The sequence below is a fragment of the Carassius auratus genome, unplaced genomic scaffold (genome assembly GCF_003368295.1).
Source record: "Carassius auratus strain Wakin unplaced genomic scaffold, ASM336829v1 scaf_tig00217605, whole genome shotgun sequence".
Classification (NCBI taxonomy): domain Eukaryota; kingdom Metazoa; phylum Chordata; class Actinopteri; order Cypriniformes; family Cyprinidae; genus Carassius; species Carassius auratus.
Genome location: NW_020529143.1, coordinates 10,001 through 29,424, shown reverse-complemented (window position 1 = coordinate 29,424; position 19,424 = coordinate 10,001). Strand labels below are relative to the sequence as shown.

The 19,424-nt window shown below is 40.8% G+C and overlaps 1 non-coding gene across 1 annotated transcript; it reads right to left on the bottom strand.

Moving 5' to 3' along the window:
* Window positions 1-11,960: 11,960 nt before the first annotated feature.
* Window positions 11,961-12,079, bottom strand: LOC113101506 (5S ribosomal RNA). The gene has a single exon (XR_003290161.1). It is a non-coding gene; the product is annotated as a 5S ribosomal RNA (ribosomal RNA).
* Between the last annotated feature and the right edge of the window lie 7,345 nt (window positions 12,080-19,424).

The window sequence follows — 19,424 nt, the reverse complement described above, 5'->3', positions numbered from 1 at the left end:
TTCACTAGTTCACGCTTACATATAATTAGCTGAGGTATGGTATGCGTATTTGGCGTGCTGTCCGGGGAAGGGCTCCGAGCTCGGGAATTGCCCGAAGCTAGAGTACCCCCCCTTCCCCGTATATTGTAAAGTGAACTTGAAGTGAGGAGATGGGGTGGAGGAGGGATGCTGATAAACCGTCAATGGATAGAGGTAAGTCAGCGATATTTATACTGTGGGATTGATTACTTGATTGTGGTCCACCTGTGATGATTAGGGCTAAGTATCTGACGCGCTCCTCCCGAATCTTCATAGATAATTACATTTCACTAGTTCACGCTTACATATAATTAGCTGAGGTATGGTATGCGTATTTGGCGTGCTGTCCGGGGAAGGGCTCCGAGCTCGGGAATTGCCCGAAGCTAGAGTACCCCCCAAAAAGGCAAATGTACAGGAGGACAGCCGCCAGTTTAAAGAATGCCCCCAAAAAGCAGAGTACTGGCGGGGGCTGATTTGGTTTCTGAGAAGTTATCTCGTTGGCAGGCTGGAAGGGCCTACGTACTCCGGAGGGAGCGACTTGGGCGTTGAGAGAGTAGGCCCTACCAGCTGCAGCTAGTGAACTACGTGGTTGTTGGCGCCCGGTCGGTAGGGCTCGGGCCGATGCTCAACTGGAGTTTTTTGGCGTTGGATCGGTGAGCCCTGCCGGCCGATGAGGAGGAGCGGCGTGGTTGTGGTGCCCGACCGGGAGGACCCGAGTTGCCTCGACCGGAATAGGTCACGGTGTCGGCGTACGGGCCCTACTGGCTGATAGCCCCTGCTATTCAGTGGGTGAAGGGCCTAACGCTGACCGAGAGGGCCCATGAAGCCTCCGACAGGAGATTGAGACTCAGGATGACGGACGTCTGGGTCCTCTCGGTTAGGCAGATAAAAAGCTTTTGGGCCAGCCGACAAGGAGGACTCTGGCAACATCCGAAGGGAGATCCCGACTCACGGCATCGGCTGGATGAGATTCACTTGCGGCTGGCAAGCATAGGCCCGTCCGGGAGACTCTCGCCAGACGTCTGAAGGGAGCGCACGCGACAGACGGGTAAGCCTCGGCGGACGGGGAGGGTTGGAAAGGAAAAACCCGACTGGGAGGACTCTCGCAGCATCCGATGGGGCCTCAAACTCAGAACATCGAACGGGTAAGCCTCGCCAGACGGGGTTAAAAGATGTGAGAGTAGCTGAGGGTAGCTTTTTTTTTTTTTTTTTTTTGCAGGATTTGGCGAGAGGACGAGACTCGTGGCGTCGGACGGTTAAGCCTCGCCTACCGTCAAATGGAAAGGTAAGTTGTGTGGCCGAGAGACTGTTGCCGACGTTCGAAGGGAGCACACACATCGAACGGGTAAGCCTCGCCGACCGTAGGGTGGAAACGTAAAGCAAGTCTGACCAGGAGGCTCTCGCCAGCGTCCGAAGGGAGCACACACATCGAACGGGTAAGCCTCGCTGACCATAGAAAAGGAAAAGGTAAGGTTGTCTAACCGGGAGGCTCTCGCCGGCGTCCGAAGGGAGCACGCGCATCGAACGGGTAAGCCTCTCCGGATGGCGGACAGAAAAGGTAACGATAGGTGGCCAGGAGGCTCTTGCCAGCGTCCGGCGGGGACAAACTGGGTGAGCCTCGCAGGCCGTAGGTTGGAAAAGGTAAGTTTGCGTGGTCGTTAGGCTGTCGTCGGCGTTTAAGGGAGTTTGCTACTCCTGGCAAGAGACGGTTTAGCCTTGGTGACCATAGGAAGGAAGGAGAGTTTATTGTGTGTTAGGTACTTGCAGCATTTAAGCAGCTTGCTTGTAGGTTAGTAACCTGAAACACACAGTAGGGTCGTGGTTGGCTGGCCAGGAGGCTGTCGCCGGCGTCCGATGGGAGCACTCACATCGGACGGGTAAGCCTCGCTGGCCAAGGGTGGAAAAGGTCAGGTTGTCTAGCCAGGAGGCTCGGACCGACGTCCGATAGGAGCTTAGCTCCAGGAATCGAACGGGTAAACCTCTCTGGCTGAAGGACGGAAAAGGTTGTCCGGCCGGGAGGCTCTTACCTTCGTCCGACAGGAGCTTAGCTCCCGGATAGAACGGTTAAGCCTCGCTGGCCAAAGGACGGAAAAGGTAAGGTTGTCTAGCCGGGAAGCTCTCGCCTACGTTAGATGGGAGCCTTAACTCCATGCGTTGGGCGGGTAAACTTCTCCGTACGAAAGACAGAAATGGAAAAGCAGGTAGCCGGGGGCTTTCACCTACGTCCGAAGGGAGTGTGAGCTCCAGGCAACGAACGGGTAAGCCTTGTTGGCCGCAGAATGGAAAAGGTGAGGTTGTCTGGCCGGGGGGCTCTCGTCAGCATCCGATGGGAGCTCAAGCTCTTGGCATCGAAGAGAGAAGCCTTGCCGGCCATAGGATTGAAAAAAGGTAAGGTTATCTGGTCGGGAGGCTATGGCCAGCATCCGGTGTCTTTTATTTATTATTTATTTATTTATTTATTTTCTATATTTATTTGTATTTTCATTTATTATATTTATTAAAATTTGCGACACCAGATGGGTAGTCTCTCCAGCCATCGGAGGGAAAATTGAGATTGTTTTATCTGCGAAGAGCCCGTTAGTGTTCGGCGAAAGCGTAACTTGCGGTATTGAATGGGTACATCTTGCCATCGAAGGGAAAATTTATTTGGGCTGCAATGTACTCATTGGTGTTCGATAGGTAAATGTCGCTTTTTTTTTTTTTTTTTTTTTTTAATCGGGTAAGCTTCGCTGGTGGTTGGATGGAAAGTCCAAGATTGATTAAGTGGGAAAGCATCTGGCAGGATTTGAATATTTGCGTTGTCAAACGAGTAAGCTTTGCTGAATGGAGAAGGCAAAGGTTGGTTCAACCGGGAGCCCTCTTGCAGCGCCTGGCAGGGAGTTTGATACTAAGGATGATTTATAATAGTTGAATGGAGAAGGCAAAGGTTGGTTCAACCGGGAGCCCTCTTGCAGCGCCTGGCAGGGAGTTCGATACTAAGGATGATTTATTTGTCTACGAGGGTGGACGCTGTGAGGCTTAATTGGATAATTGTTTAGCACATCCAATGAGCTGCTTCCGATAATGAGTCCGAAAAAATCTTGGTGCAGTCATAGTATCCGAAATTAAGCGTGCAAAAATAAATTAGGATTTCCTGTGCCAGTGTACCCCAAATGGGTGCCATGTATCGGCGATGTGGTCATTGTCAGCACGTGAAATCGATGGTACATATCGACGATGTAATCGTGCATGGGTGGAGTAATAGAAAGATTCTTTATACTGTCTGAGCTTACTATTTACCATTTTGACCATGCAGGTGCACGAAAAGAGCCTATGGAATCGCCCATAATCTAAAAAAAAAAAAAAAAAAAAAAAAAAATATACTTTCGGAAGTACTGATACACTGGTATTAAGTATAAATACTATATTTAAATACTGCTAGTTCATGTAGTCGGCACTACGATCATCTCGCTTGTCCAATGATTTTTTTTTTTTTTTTTTTTTTTTTACCTACGGGCTCACATCGTCCTTTGAGGGCACGGGCGAGCGGGAAATGCAGTGCTGAGATGGGATAACGGAGCGGTTTGATTAATTAAGGTAGGCCGAATTAAGGTAGGCCGCCTAATGATTATTATAAAAAACGTTGGTTGGAGAATGGGCCTAATATCGTCTTGGCTATTGTCGATACATGATGCTATCACCGCAACCTCAGATGCATGGCATGCCTTTAGGCGGAGGTGATGTGTGGTATTTTTTTTTTTTATTTTTATTTTTTTTTTTTTATATATATATTTAAGTGTAGGAAAGGCTCCTGCGGGAGCAGACGCTGCAACAGCAGTGGGGAGAACGGGAAAGGCTCCTGCGGGAGCAGACACTGCTACGGCAGTGTGGAGGTACAGGAAAGGCTCCTGCGGGAGCAGACACTGCGCGGCAGTGAGGAGGTGTAGGAAGGCTCCTGCGGGAGCAGACACTGCACAGCAGGGAGAAGGTGTAGGAAGGCTCCTGCGGGAGCAGACACTGCACAGCAGGGAGGAGGTATAGGAAGGGCTCCTGCGGGAGCAGACACTGCTGCGGCAGTGGGGAGAACGGGAAAGGCTCCTGCGGGAGCAGACACTGCTGCGGCAGTGGGGAGATACGGGAAAGGCTCCTGCGGGAGCAGACACTGCTGCGGCAGTGGGGAAATACGGAAAAGGCTCCTGCGGGAGCAGACACTGCAGCGGCGGTGGGGAGATACAGGAAAGGCTCCTGCGGGAGCAGACACTCCAGCGGCGGTGGGGAGGTACAAGAAAGGCTCCTGCAGGAGCAGACACTGCAGCGGCGGTGGGGAGGTACAGGAAAGGCCCCTGCGGGAGCAGACACTGCTGCGGCAGTGAGGAGGTACATGAAAGGCTACTTGCTTCGGCTGCTGTAGATGTTGGCTGTGGGAAGAGTAAAAAGTGTTAGTAATATTTGATGGGGCAAGCTAAAAATGGATGGGTAGCCTACTGTGTTACCAGCTTAGCAATTTGTTGCCTGATTTGACAATTCCTCAGGCCTTGTCCACCTTATTATGTTCCTGTTGGAAAAGCATCTTTCCTCTCATTTGGCCTCCGGGCTCTTTAGACGGACTCCCGAGTGGATACGTTTGGAACGCTGTTTTCACGTTGTATTATGGACTGTGGAAACAGAGGCTTTTGGAAACGATTGAGCATGTTTAGTCTTGTAAGGCGTTGTACCGAAAGACATGATTATAGCAGTAACGTTAACCCCTCACAAGATACCCCCCATTTTTGGCATGGAGGCAGAAATTATATACCCAAAATAAAGATGTTTCTGTTCATGATTCTTTCTGACTAGATCCATGATCAACATTTGTCCACGAGCTAACACTTTGACGTTTACCGTTCAGGAATAGGAATAGTTTTCCTGACATGATGGAAAATTAATCACTGGAATTATGTTTTATCGAAATATTGGTCAGATATAAAAGCCAAAGTCTTTGGACTTCAATATGCGCGGCTTATCCAGATCAAGTAAGAGAGTGATGTTTAACGTGCTGTGAAAACGAAACATAGACTGGGGCCGTTGGCGATGCTTGCAGCAAATGGGTTAAGGGCAGTTATGTGCTATTTGCTTCCAAGTGGTTTCTAAAGAGACTTACTTTCCGGTTTTCCGTATTACGGTCCTTAAAAGGCGATGGTAATTTTACTCATGCTTGCTATCCTGCATCAAAACACGAGGGCAGATGCGTTTTAGATTAATTTTGAGTGATCACGCCAGTGAATGGTAAAATAGGTCCCTAAATGATTTGGTCCTACCAGAAGAACTTGCATGCAAATGAAAATTTTTTAAATTAAATTAAGCATTTAGCAGGCGCTTTTATCCAGAGCCTTTTTTTTTTTTTTTTTTAACTTATGTCTGTATCATTTCGGCGAGGTTTAAACGTGCGCGGTAAGGCGAATGTAACAATAATAATAATAATAATAATGCATTTTATTTGTAGGAACAAACGCCAAAAGCAATACAATAATTCATTAAAGACAGACGGTCTTGAATAAATGTGACTTAATCAACAAAAATCGCCCAACATAGGTGCATGCAGTAGAAGTACATACCATAGCGTAGGGGCTTTATATGAAAAGGCTCTTTCCCCCATGGTCTTTAGCTCACATTATGGCTGGTGAAGTGAAGAGTTAGTAGAGCGAAGAGAGCGTGATGGAATATCAGGACTGATGAGTTCACAAAAATACTCAGGTGCAGTCCCATGAAGTGCCTAGTATGTTAAGATAAGAATTTTAAAATCAATTCTCATGTTTACGGGAAGCCCGTGTAATTGTGAAAGAACCGGTGTAATGTGTTCGCGAGGAGAAGTACAAGCGTGCGGCAGAATTTGTATACTGAAGCTTGCTCAACGATTTAGCTGGAAGGCCTGAGAACGAGGCATTACAATAATCTAACCTAATGCCTTTGGCTTCGTGGTTAAAAAGTGGCATCATCATCCGACGGAACGGTGTATCTGTAGTCCAAATCTATGCGGAATCCACACCCCGGATCAGCGGGTGGCGGTAATGCACCTTTACGTTGGTTTGCCAAAACCTCCGTAAAACACTACTAGAAGAAGACGGAACAAAACTTTAGCCGCAAAACTGCTTTTAGATGCAACACTTTGAATGCAAACTGCCGTAAAAATCCAATGAAGAAAAAGAAGAACCTGTTTTTTAGCGTCTTCGCCTGGAAATGTATTAGTCTGCGCGCCGCTAGAGGAAGCGGCCTCAAACTGCCACTCGGCCGGAACGCCGTGGTGAAAGGCTGAACCGTGGTTGGATTCTTTCTGCTGCAATCCAGCGCTCGACGAGAGCTCGGTCTCGGGCGGCGCGATCGTGTATCGAGCAGGCAAGCTCGGAGTTGCACGGTCTATTGGCCACGATGTGTGGCTTGGCGAGGATAGCAGCTGTCGCGATGACGCTTAATGCTGCTCAACGGCCGTGTTTGGCTGGGTAGAAATGATCTCGGGTCCGGCAAAGCAGCAGGTCTTATAAATCCCCTGTGTAGCACTCTTCGTTGGTACGAAAATTGGGTCTGTGATAAGGTGACTGACGAGGCGAACCAGCATGCTGATAAACCGTCAATGGATAGAGGTAAGTCAGCGATATTTATACTGTGGGATTGATTACTTGATTGTGGTCCACCTGTGATGATTAGGCTAAGTATCTGACGCGCTCCTCCCGAATCTTCATAGATAATTACATTTCTTGGAGGCTTTTTGTCCCATAAAAATTCTAAAACACATTTCTTTATTCTCTTAAAAACCCAGTCTGGCAATGGCATCACATGTAATGTATACCACATTCTAGATAACATTAGCATGTTTACAACTAAAATCTTCCCTTTTAAACTTAAAAACCTGCTTCTCCAGAAAATCAGTCTTCTTTCCATCCCTCCCACCGTCTCTTCCCACATACTGTCCGTAGCCTCCTTTTCATTCTTTGCTACAATTATTCCTAAAATCTTTATTTCTTGCACCTCTGTAAACTTACAGACCCCTGTAAGAACCTCTGCCCTTCCATATTTCATGTATACAGTTTTTTCTTCATTTATCTTTGCACCCGAACCCTCACAATACAGATTTGTTTTCTCCATCACTCTTTTATCACTTTCTACATTTTCAACCACAATTGTCGTGTCATCAGCATATTGAAATATTTTCTTTAATTCTTCTCCCTCTTCCATTTGTATTCCATTTATTCTTTTTTCTCTATTTATTAAAAGCCCTAAAGGTTCTGCTACCAATGAGTACAACTGCGCCGACAATGGACACCCCTGTCTTATGGATCTTAAAACTTTAAAAGGTTGAGTTAAAAAACCATTGCATTTTACTTTTGTAAAAATATCCCTGTATAAAACCGAAATCCATTTAATAAAATTATTCCCAAACCCAAATTCCTTTAAAACTGCAAATAAAAAGCCATGTTCAACTCTGTCAAAAGCCTTTTCAAAATCCATACTAATAACATAAGCACTTTTGCCTTTTTCTTTTATATACCCTGCTATATCTCTAATGATGCTAGTAACATCTGCTATATCTCTCGCCTTTACTCCATACGCCTGGTTTGTTTCTGTTATATTTGGCATGACATTTTTTAATCTGTTTGCTAAGACCTTGGCTAAAATTTTAAAATCAGTGTTTAGCATTGTAATGGGTCTAAAATTTTTAAGCTCAGTTTTGTCTCCTTTTTCTTGTATATTATTTTCATTAATCCTAGCCCCATTCTTGGGCTTACTCTTTCTTTTTTAAAAACTTCTTCAAAAATTTCATTTAAAATCACGCTTACTTTTTCTTTAAAAACTTTGTAAAACTCACTTCCAATACCATCTACCCCGGGGCTTTTCCTCACTCTTAAATGATTTATGGCATGTATGATCTCTTCAGTTTCTATTTCCCTTTCACATATTTTTTTATCCTGTTCGCCAACTTTCCTTGTTATCTGTTGCAACAAAATATTCCTTTTTTCCTCATCTCCCCCCTCAGACTTAAAAAGTTCCTCATAAAATGATTTAACTTCTTTTAAAATCCCCTCTGTATCTGAGACCACCATTCCATTCCTACTTTTAAGTTCTTTAATTGTTTCCGCTCTCCCCCTGCTTTTCTCAAGATTAAAAAAGAATCTGTTACATTTTTCCCCTTCCACCGTATATTTTGCTTTGCTTCTCAACATTGCCCCCTTGCATTTCTCCTCTTCTATTTTTCTCAACGTATTTTCTATTTCAATTACTTTTTGCACATCTACTTCGTTTTTATTTAACTCCTCTTTTAGAGTTCTCCTTATTTCTCTCTCCTTGGTTCTTTTAACCTTTTGTAATAAATTACAGTAGTTCATAGAATATTTCTTAATATCATACTTAACATTTTCCCACCATTGCCTTTTGTCTTCCATATACATTAGGTCTTTTTTCCTCCCATCTAATATCATTTCAATCTCTTTTTTAAAACTTTCATTCTTTAAAACCTCAGTGTTTAAAATCCACACCCCAGGTCCCTTTGTTTGTCTTTTAAAATCCATCGTCATTAAAACCATTTTGTGATCGCTTAAGGTTGTTTCTTTGTAAAATATTCCATCAATGAAACATTCAAGATTTCTGGTACTTAAAAAATAGTCTATTCTGGTTTGGCACATAAAATTCCCCACCAACTGTCTTCTTGAAAATTCCTTCTTTTTTCCATTTCTTTCCCGCCACACATCAATCATATTTTTCTCTTCCATCAATGACCTTAGTTCTTTTCTACCCCCATCCGATTTAAAAACCATCCCATTTGCCATATCCATTTTACTAAAAACAGTGTTAAAATCCCCTGCAATCACCACCTTCCCCCATTTTTCAATTACATCAGCTAAAACATTAAAGTATATTTTCTTTTCTTTTTCTCCATTGGGAGCGTGCACGTTCACTAAAACAAATTTGTCTTCTTCCATTTCGATTTCTACCACCATACATTTTCCTTTTTTATCATTATATATAAGTTTTGTCTTTATACCTCTGTCTTTTCTTATTAAAACCGCCACTCCTCCTCCCATTTTTTCCTCTTCATTGTTAACAAGTAATTCCCCTTCCCATCTTTTTCTAATATCCTCCATAACATTCTCTTTCCAGTTTGTCTCTTGCAATAAAATCACATCTTCATTTCGACACAATTCCTTCACCTTTTCAAATTTATAAACATTCATTAATCCTCTAGCATTAAAAGTCACAATTTTCAGCACCATAAAATAAAATAAAAGCCATAACATCCCCATTTTGTCAGTTCATTCACTCTCCTTCCTTTACCATTTCCCCACTGTCTTGTTTTTCCTCACATCCTTGTTTTAATACTTTTCTTTTGGCTTTCTCTAAATTTGGTGTTACCTTAGTTTGTCTTCTTCTTTTATTGATTCCTGTAGTGCCGGCATCGTCGATGCATTCACTGTCTTTGTCCATTCTCCCATCCTCGCTGACCCACTCCTGATCCTCTGTCTTTTCCAGTTGAATCTGTAAAGTATCAGTTATTTCCATCAGTGACCCCGTTTCCTCACTGCACTGCGTTGATCCAGTCCTTTCACTTTCCTCTTCAACGTCCGTGCTTGTGGTATCCTCTCTTGGTGTTCCTTCCGTGTTTTCGTGTAGCTCCTCTTCACCGGCTTCCTCATGCATCTGCCCACACCCCTGCTCTTCCTCCTGATGTTGTTCTCCGAACCAGCACTCGCACTTGTTTAACACAAGCCTGCAGTCCGGGCACCTCACCGCATTACAATCCCTCGCGAAATGTCCCCTTTCCGAGCACTTATAGCATTTGAAGTCAGGACAGTCCTTCATCATGTGTTCAGGGCTCATACATAACCTACAGGTTCTCACCTGCTGGCTATGTATCACCCTGAAATACTGAGGTCCTTCTTCCGTCTCCATTCTCGTGCTGTAGGGCAGGGAAGCCACCTCTTTTGGAAACCGTACTCTCAGGAATCTCGTTCCATCCTCAATGCGGGTGCCCGGGTAGAATCTCCTTTTGATCTGTGAGATAGGAGTCACCCCCCATCCCTCCAGCTTCTTTAAAATATCGTCATCCTCCAAGTAAGCAGGCAGATGCATGAAAGATACAGCAAAATCCTTATTGTTCAACTTTTTAATTTCACAAGTCTTTCCTTTAATCATCAATCCTTCTTCCAGTTTCTCAATATCTTCCTCTTTTTCCAATGTAATTTCATATTGTTTCATCATTTTTGGTCTTACCGCTAGTATGCTAGTCACTTCGATCTTGTCTTTCAATGCTTCTATAATGTCCTCTGCTCTCCCATCTTGTACCTCCGTCAAATCAATCACTACCGTTGCTTCCTTGGTATAGATCCGTTTCATTCGCCTTTCTGGGTAATCCTTTTCTCGTTGTCTTTGATCCAGTCCATTTTCAGTTAGCTGCCTTGTCTGTTTTGCCAAATCCATGTCTGTAGCCGTTAATCCATCCATTTCAACAAAAAACACAAAACTAAAACGATCCCTCCCAAACAGCAAAACTGTTGGGAGGACAAATAACAAAAATAACACAAAAAACTAGAAACAAAAATAATTATCTTGAACAAAAACAACGCAAAAAAACAACACAAAAGTTTGGGTGAGCCTTTCTCACCTCCCTATAGCCAACACACTTCCTGTTTCTCACTAGCTCTCTAGCGCCCTCAGGTTGGTATGGCCGTAAGTGAAGACTGCTGCAAAGAGAATGCTATTTAAAGATCAGCCAATCTACTCGCCAGTACATTATATAAGTAGGAAAGAAAACCCAAAAGCTTAAAGCACCTAGTATTCCTAGGCGGTCTCTCATCCAAGAACTAACCAGACCTAAACCTGCTAAAATTTAGAGATCGGGCATTGACTCTATTTTTTGCCAAATTTATTATATACTAAGTAAAAAAATTCCAAAAGCTTTAAGCACCTGGTATTCCTTGGCGGTCTCTCATCCAAGTACTAAATAGACCTAAACCTGCTAAAATTCAGAGATGGGGCATTGACTCTTTTTTCTTTTTTTGCAGGATTATTATATAATTTGTGAAAAATATCCAAAAATTTAAAGCACCTGGTATTCCCAGGCAGTCTCCCATCCATGTACTAACCTGTCCCAAACCTGCTTATATTCAGAGATCGGGCATTGACTCTATTTTTTGGCAAAATTATTACATACTAAGTGAAAAAATTCCAAAAGCTTTAAGCACCTGGTATTCCTAGGCGGTCTTTCAACCAAGTACTAACCATACCTAAACCTGCTTAACTTCTGAGATCAGACGAGATCGGGCATAGCCAGGCTGGTATGGCCGTAAGTGAAGACTGCGGCAAAGATAAGGCTATTTAAAGATCAGCCAATCTACTCGCCAGTACATTATATAAGTAGGAAAGAAAACCCAAAAGCTTAAAGCACCTGCTATTCCTTGGCGGTCTCTCATCCAAGTACTAACTAGACCTAAACCTGCTAAAATTCAGAGATCGGGCATTGACTCTTTTTTCTTTTTTTGCAGGATTATTATATAATTTGTGAAAAATATCCAAAAATTTAAAGCACCTGGTATTCCCAGGCAGTCTCCCATCCATGTACTAACCTGTCCCAAACCTGCTTATATTCAGAGATCGGGCATTGACTCTATTTTTTGGCAAAATTATTACATACTAAGTGAAAAAATTCCAAAAGCTTTAAGCACCTGGTATTCCTAGGCGGTCTTTCAACCAAGTACTAACCATACCTAAACCTGCTAAGATTCAGAGATTGGGCATTGTCTCTTTTTTTTTTTTTTTTTTTTTGCAAGATTATTATATAATTCGTGAAAAATATCCACAAATTTAAAGCACCTGGTATTCCCAGGCAGTCTCCCATCCATGTACTAACCTGGCCCAAACCTGCTTATATTCAGAGATCGGGCATTGACTCTATTTTTTAGCAAAATTATTATATACTAAGTGAAAAATTTCCAAAAAGCTTACAGTACCTGGTATTCCCAGGCGGTCTCCCATCCAAGTACTAACCAGGCCCAAACCTGCTTAACTTCTGAGATCAGACGAGATCGGGCATAGCCAGGCTGGTATGGCCGTAAGTGAAGACTGCTGCAAAGAGAAGGCTATTTAAAGATCAGCCAATCTACTCGCCAGTACATTATATAAGTAGGAAAGAAAACCCAAAAGCTTAAAGCACCTGCTATTCCTTGGCGGTCTCTCATCCAAGTACTAACTAGACCTAAACCTGCTAAAATTCAGAGACCGGGCATTGACTCTTTTTTCTTTTTTTTCAAGATTATTATATAATTCGTGAAAAATATCCAAAAATTTAAAGCACCTGGTATTCCCAGGCAGTCTCCCATCCATGTACTAACCTGGCCCAAACCTGCTTATATTCAGAGATCGGGCATTGACTCTATTTTTTGCCAAATTTATTATATACTAAGTGAAAAAATTCCAAAAATTTAAAGCACCTGGTATTCCCAGGCAGTCTCCCATCCATGTACTAACCTGGCCCAAACCTGCTTATATTCAGAGATCGGGCATTGACTCTATTTTTTGCCAAATTTATTATATACTAAGTGAAGAAATTCCAAAAGCTTAAAGCACCTGGTATTCCTTGGCGGTCTCTCATTCAAGTACTAACCAGACCTTAACCTGCTAAGATTCAGAGATCGGGCATTGACACTTTTTTTTTTTTTTTGCAAGATTATTATATAATTAGTGAAAAATATCCAAAAATTTAAAGCACCTGGTATTCCCAGGCAGTCTCCCATCCATGTACTAACCTGGCCCAAACCTGCTTATATTCAGAGATCGGGCATTGACTCTATTTTTTGGCAAAATTATTACATACTAAGTCAAAAATTTCCAAAATGCTTACAGCACCTGGTATTCCCAGGCGGTCTCCCATCCAAGTACTAACCAGGCCCAAACCTGCTTAGCTTCCAGGATCAGACGAGATTGGGCATAGCTTTTTTTTTTTTTTTTTTTTAGCTAAGATTCAGAGATCGGGCATTGACTCTTTTTTTTTTTTTTTTTTGCAAGATTATTATATAAATCGTGAAATTTTCCAAAAAGTTTAAAGCACCTGGTATTCCCAGGCAGTCTCCCATCCATGTACTAACCAGGCCCAAACCTGCTAATATTCAGAGATCGGGCATTGACTCTATTTTTTGGCAAAATTATTATATACTAAGTGAAAAGTTTCCAAAAAGCTTACAGCACCTGGTATTCCCAGGCGGTCTCCCATCCAAGTACTAACCAGGCCCAAACCTGCTTAGCTTCCGAGAGCAGACGAGATCGGGCATAGCTTTTTTTTTTTTTTTTTTTTTTTTTTTTATTTACAGTCAAAATACAAGTTGTGTACAAGACTTTAAAGCTGTTACAGGGAAATTTTCATAAAAACAAAAGCATTTCACAAAAGCATTTTTCCAAAATATGCATAACACTAAAAACCAAAAACATCTAAATTCACAAATTCATCAAATTCTTTAATCTTCTCTTGGCATATAAAAGTGCTTTTGTTTTAAAATATATGTAACCTCCTTCGTAAAAATTCCATAAAAATCCCCCATCTTGTTTTCCAGTTTAAAATAACTGTACAGCATTTTTACATAATCTTCAACCAACTGTTTAAAAATCAACCATAGGTTAGCAATAAAATCTCTGTTTTTGACTATATTCCTTCTTTTCCATATTGCCTTTTTGGCCAAAATTAAAAACAAATTAATTAGTTTCTTGTTTGCTGTATTCTCTGCCATTCCCAACATAAAAAATCTATTCCAGTTACAGTCCCCCTCATTATCTCTTAAGTCTTTGATTATTTCCTTTAATTCCTTAAAAAATGGGCTCAACTTCTCACAGAATAAAAACAAATGTAAAATTCCTTCATCTTGTTTTTTACAAACTCTGCATTGGGCATTAGTTTCTTTCTGCATTGCACACAATCTCATTTCAGTAAAAATCACATTTTGTCTAATAAAATAATCAAAACTTTGTAAATCCACATCCAACCATTTCCATGTCATGTTCTTCCATATATCTTCCTCTTCAATTTCATTAAAATGCCTTATCCATAACTGATTGGCAAGAGGTTTTTTAAAAACTCTATTTATAAAAAACCCATAAAACATTTTAACAGAACCCAAATTAAAATTCACCATATTGTCTTTACATTTTAGAAACACGCTCATTTTCTTTTCTTTTTCTCCCTCCTTAATAATTTCTTCCAGCCATTGTCCTGGTATTGCTTTTTTTACTTGTTCATATTGTCTTTTTAAAACATTTACATTAAAGTCCTCCTTCTCCTCATCCATTGCATCTATTATCACTTGAAGTGGTAAAAATCCCTCTTTAAATTCCCATAAAACATCCCTCACCTTTACAAACCCTGCTTGCAACCACTTCTTAAAATAGATATCATACTCTTGCATCTTTATTTTCCCATTTAAAAACAGAGGTTGATTTAAAATCATTTCTCTCCCCTCCGGATTAAAATCCACCTCTGTTAAAAAAAGCCTCCAAGCGCTTAAAACCTCTTTGTAAAATGGTGGGATCCCCTCCATCATCCAATTCTTAAGCTTCATCCATAAAACATTTTCCCCCAAATTAAAATTCCCACATTTATTTAAATAAAGAGCCATCAATCTCTTCCACTCTGCTCTGTTCGTATCATCCAAATATTTTCTTACCACCTTTACTCTCATGCTTTTCATTTTTTGTTCTACATCCACCAAACCCATCCCTCCCTCCCCCGGTTTCCCAATCAGTGTAAAATATGCAATTCTTGGAGGCTTTTTGTCCCATAAAAATTCTAAAACACATTTCTTTATTCTCTTAAAAACCCAGTCTGGCAATGGCATCACATGTAATGTATACCACATTCTAGATAACATTAGCATGTTTACAACTAAAATCTTCCCTTTTAAACTTAAAAACCTGCTTCTCCAGAAAATCAGTCTTCTTTCCATCCCTCCCACCGTCTCTTCCCACATACTGTCCGTAGCCTCCTTTTCATTCTTTGCTACAATTATTCCTAAAATCTTTATTTCTTGCACCTCTGTAAACTTACAGACCCCTGTAAGAACCTCTGCCCTTCCATATTTCATGTATACAGTTTTTTCTTCATTTATCTTTGCACCCGAACCCTCACAATACAGTTTTGTTTTCTCCATCACTCTTTTATCACTTTCTACATTTTCAACCACAATTGTCGTGTCATCAGCATATTGAAATATTTTCTTTAATTCTTCTCCCTCTTCCATTTGTATTCCATTTATTCTTTTTTCTCTATTTATTAAAAGCCCTAAAGGTTCTGCTACCAATGAGTACAACTGCACCGACAATGGACACCCCTGTCTTATGGATCTTAAAACTTTAAAAGGTTGAGTTAAAAAACCATTGCATTTTACTTTTGTAAAAATATCCCTGTATAAAACCGAAATCCATTTAATAAAATTATTCCCAAACCCAAATTCCTTTAAAACTGCAAATAAAAAGCCATGTTCAACTCTGTCAAAAGCCTTTTCAAAATCCATACTAATAACATAAGCACTTTTGCCTTTTTCTTTTATATACCCTGCTATATCTCTAATGATGCTAGTAACATCTGCTATATCTCTCGCCTTTACTCCATACGCCTGGTTTGTTTCTATTATATTTGGCATGACATTTTTTAATCTGTTTGCTAAGACCTTGGCTAAAATTTTAAAATCAGTGTTTAGCATTGTAATGGGTCTAAAATTTTTCAGCTCAGTTTTGTCTCCTTTTTTCTTGTATATTATTTTCATTAATCCTAGCCCCATTCTTGGGCTTACTCTTTCTTTTTTAAAAACTTCTTCAAAAATTTCATTTAAAATCACGCTTACTTTTTCTTTAAAAACTTTGTAAAACTCACTTCCAATACCATCTACCCCGGGGCTTTTCCTCACTCTTAAATGATTTATGGCATGTATGATCTCTTCAGTTTCTATTTCCCTTTCACATATTTTTTTATCCTGTTCGCCAACTTTCCTTGTTATCTGTTGCAACAAAATATTCCTTTTTTCCTCATCTCCCCCCTCAGACTTAAAAAGTTCCTCATAAAATGATTTAACTTCTTTTAAAATCCCCTCTGTATCTGAGACCACCATTCCATTCCTACTTTTAAGTTCTTTAATTGTTTCCGCTCTCCCCCTGCTTTTCTCAAGATTAAAAAAGAATCTGTTACATTTTTCCCCTTCCACCGTATATTTTGCTTTGCTTCTCAACATTGCCCCCTTGCATTTCTCCTCTTCTATTTTTCTCAACGTATTTTCTATTTCAATTACTTTTTGCACATCTACTTCGTTTTTATTTAACTCCTCTTTTAGAGTTCTCCTTATTTCTCTCTCCTTGGTTCTTTTAACCTTTTGTAATAAATTACAGTAGTTCATAGAATATTTCTTAATATCATACTTAACATTTTCCCACCATTGCCTTTTGTCTTCCATATACATTAGGTCTTTTTTCCTCCCATCTAATATCATTTCAATCTCTTTTTTAAAACTTTCATTCTTTAAAACCTCAGTGTTTAAAATCCACACCCCAGGTCCCTTTGTTTGTCTTTTAAAATCCATCGTCATTAAAACCATTTTGTGATCGCTTAAGGTTGTTTCTTTGTAAAATATTCCATCAATGAAACATTCAAGATTTCTGGTACTTAAAAAATAGTCTATTCTGGTTTGGCACATAAAATTCCCCACCAACTGTCTTCTTGAAAATTCCTTCTTTTTTCCATTTCTTTCCCGCCACACATCAATCATATTTTTCTCTTCCATCAATGACCTTAGTTCTTTTCTACCCCCATCCGATTTAAAAACCATCCCATTTGCCATATCCATTTTACTAAAAACAGTGTTAAAATCCCCTGCAATCACCACCTTCCCCCATTTTTCAATTACATCAGCTAAAACATTAAAGTATATTTTCTTTTCTTTTTCTCCATTGGGAGCGTGCACGTTCACTAAAACAAATTTGTCTTCTTCCATTTCGATTTCTACCACCATACATTTTCCTTTTTTATCATTATATATAAGTTTTGTCTTTATACCTCTGTCTTTTCTTATTAAAACCGCCACTCCTCCTCCCATTTTTTCCTCTTCATTGTTAACAAGTAATTCCCCTTCCCATCTTTTTCTAATATCCTCCATAACATTCTCTTTCCAGTTTGTCTCTTGCAATAAAATCACATCTTCATTTCGACACAATTCCTTCACCTTTTCAAATTTATAAACATTCATTAATCCTCTAGCATTAAAAGTCACAATTTTCAGCACCATAAAATAAAATAAAAGCCATAACATCCCCATTTTGTCAGTTCATTCACTCTCCTTCCTTTACCATTTCCCCACTGTCTTGTTTTTCCTCACATCCTTGTTTTAATACTTTTCTTTTGGCTTTCTCTAAATTTGGTGTTACCTTAGTTTGTCTTCTTCTTTTATTGATTCCTGTAGTGCCGGCATCGTCGATGCATTCACTGTCTTTGTCCATTCTCCCATCCTCGCTGACCCACTCCTGATCCTCTGTCTTTTCCAGTTGAATCTGTAAAGTATCAGTTATTTCCATCAGTGACCCCGTTTCCTCACTGCACTGCGTTGATCCAGTCCTTTCACTTTCCTCTTCAACGTCCGTGCTTGTGGTATCCTCTCTTGGTGTTCCTTCCGTGTTTTCGTGTAGCTCCTCTTCACCGGCTTCCTCATGCATCTGCCCACACCCCTGCTCTTCCTCCTGATGTTGTTCTCCGAACCAGCACTCGCACTTGTTTAACACAAGCCTGCAGTCCGGGCACCTCACCGCATTACAATCCCTCGCGAAATGTCCCCTTTCCGAGCACTTATAGCATTTGAAGTCAGGACAGTCCTTCATCATGTGTTCAGGGCTCATACATAACCTACAGGTTCTCACCTGCTGGCTATGTATCACCCTGAAATACTGAGGTCCTTCTTCCGTCTCCATTCTCGTGCTGTAGGGCAGGGAAGCCACCTCTTTTGGAAACCGTACTCTCAGGAATCTCGTTCCATCCTCAATGCGGGTGCCCGGGTAGAATCTCCTTTTGATCTGTGAGATAGGAGTCACCCCCCATCCCTCCAGCTTCTTTAAAATATCGTCATCCTCCAAGTAAGCAGGCAGATGCATGAAAGATACAGCAAAATCCTTATTGTTCAACTTTTTAATTTCACAAGTCTTTCCTTTAATCATCAATCCTTCTTCCAGTTTCTCAATATCTTCCTCTTTTTCCAATGTAATTTCATATTGTTTCATCATTTTTGGTCTTACCGCTAGTATGCTAGTCACTTCGATCTTGTCTTTCAATGCTTCTATAATGTCCTCTGCTCTCCCATCTTGTACCTCCGTCAAATCAATCACTACCGTTGCTTCCTTGGTATAGATCCGTTTCATTCGCCTTTCTGGGTAATCCTTTTCTCGTTGTCTTTGATCCAGTCCATTTTCAGTTAGCTGCCTTGTCTGTTTTGCCAAATCCATGTCTGTAGCCGTTAATCCATCCATTTCAACAAAAAACACAAAACTAAAACGATCCCTCCCAAACAGCAAAGCTGTTGGGAGGACAAATAACAAAAATAACACAAAAAACTAGAAACAAAAATAATTATCTTGAACAAAAACAACGCAAAAAAACAACACAAAAGTTTGGGTGAGCCTTTCTCACCTCCCTATAGCCAACACACTTCCTGTTTCTCACTAGCTCTCTAGCGCCCTCAGGTTGGTATGGCCGTAAGCGAAGACTGCTGCAAAGAGAATGCTATTTAAAGATCAGCCAATCTACTCGCCAGTACATTATATAAGTAGGAAAGAAAACCCAAAAGCTTAAAGCACCTAGTATTCCTAGGCGGTCTCTCATCCAAGAACTAACCAGACCTAAACCTGCTAAAATTTAGAGATCGGGCATTGACTCTATTTTTTGCCAAATTTATTATATACTAAGTAAAAAAATTCCAAAAGCTTTAAGCACCTGGTATTCCTTGGCGGTCTCTCATCCAAGTACTAAATAGACCTAAACCTGCTAAAATTCAGAGATCGGGCATTGACTCTTTTTTCTTTTTTTGCAGGATTATTATATAATTTGTGAAAAATATCCAAAAATTTAAAGCACCTGGTATTCCCAGGCAGTCTCCCATCCATGTACTAACCTGTCCCAAACCTGCTTATATTCAGAGATCGGGCATTGACTCTATTTTTTGGCAAAATTATTACATACTAAGTGAAAAAATTCCAAAAGCTTTAAGCACCTGGTATTCCTAGGCGGTCTTTCAACCAAGTACTAACCATACCTAAACCTGCTAAGATTCAGAGATTGGGCATTGTCTCTTTTTTTTTTTTTTTTTTTGCAAGATTATTATATAATTCGTGAAAAATATCCACAAATTTAAAGCACCTGGTATTCCCAGGCAGTCTCCCATCCATGT